This window comes from Morus notabilis, unplaced genomic scaffold, assembly GCF_000414095.1.
Source record: "Morus notabilis unplaced genomic scaffold, ASM41409v2 Scaffold525, whole genome shotgun sequence".
NCBI lineage: Eukaryota > Viridiplantae > Streptophyta > Magnoliopsida > Rosales > Moraceae > Morus > Morus notabilis.
The window spans coordinates 9,806-11,394 of NW_010362248.1; positions in this window are offsets into that span (position 1 = coordinate 9,806).

Here is a 1,589-nt window from a genome sequence, read left to right on the forward strand (position 1 = left end):
GCACGGGAAAGAAAAAGAAAAGGAAAGAAAAGAAAGGAAAAAGAAAAAAAAGAAAAGGAAAGAAAAGAAAAGAAAAATAAAAGAAAATGACATGTGTAAAATATAACAGTCTAGAAATGCGCCCATACACACTTTTGGATTAAATAAATTACTGTGAATAATTTAAATACCTTGGAATTGTTTAAACTCAATTAATTAAATCAGATTAGGCACACTAATAATCTCAATTACCTTAATTAATCTCAATTAATTCTTTAGGGTGTTACAGCTCCACCCCCCTTAGGCAATTTCGTCCCCGAAATTAAAGCTCACCTCAAAGTGCAAACAGATGCGGATAACGTTCCTGCATCGTCGTTTCAAGCTCCCATGTTGCTTCTTCAACACCATGGTGCTGCCATAGTACTTTCACTAACAGAATCTCACGATGACGCAGATTCTTTATTTTTCGGTCAAGAATCTGAACTGGTGCCTCCTCGTATGACGCGTCATACTGTATCGGAACGTCAAACCACTGCACTACTGCTTCCGGCTCAGGTTGACATTTCTGAAGCATGGAGACATGAAACACATCATGCACGTGAGATAACTTATGCGGTAAGGCCAACCGGTACGCCACCACTCCGACTCGTTGCACGATCGGGAATGGTCCCACATACCTTGGTGCGAGTTTCCCTTTCACACCAAACCGAGTAACTCCCTTATGTGGGGAAACCTTCAACAGAACAAAGTCGCCTTCTTGGAATTCCAATGGCCTACGCCTTCTGTCAGCATAGCTCTTCTGTCGACTTTGAGCTGTCAACAGGCGTTCTCGAATCACAGCTATCTTCTCGTCATTCTCTTTAATGACATCCGGTCCAGTTGTAGGTCTATCCTCCGGTTCCAACCAACAAACAGGTGACCTACAAGGACGACCATACAGCGCCTCGAACGGTGTCATACCGATACTGGCCTGATAGCTGTTATTGTAAGCGAACTCAGCTAGATGCAGGTATTTTTTCCAGTTTCCACCAAATTCCAGAATACAAGCACGAAGCATATCCTCCAGAATCTGAATAACTCTTTCAGATTGTCCATCCGTCTGGGGATGAAATGCAGTGCTAAAATTCATATCTGTTCCCATGGCTTCCTGGAAGCTCCTCCAATACCGTGCATTGAAGCGGGTATCACGATCAGACGTGATAGACAGTGGCACCCCGTGTAACCTCACGATGTGCTCTAGGTACAGTTCTGACAGAATCTTCCGAGAATATGTTGCACGAAACGGTATGAAGTGCGCGGACTTCGTCAACCTGTCAACCACCACCCAGATGGCATCGTGCTTCAGCTCGGTTCTCGGTAGCCCCATCAGAAAATCCATGGTGATGTGCTCCCATTTCCATCCAGGGACAGGAAGAGGTTGCAACTTTCCCGCTGACTTCTGGTGCTCAGCTTTAATCTGGAGGCAAGTCACACATTTCGAGACATACTCACGGACGTCTCTTTTCATACCTCTCCACCAGTACTGTCTTTTCAGGTCCTGGTACATCTTTGTACTCCCCGGATGAATAGCATACGTTGATTTGTGTGCCTCTTGCAGAATCTTCTTCTTT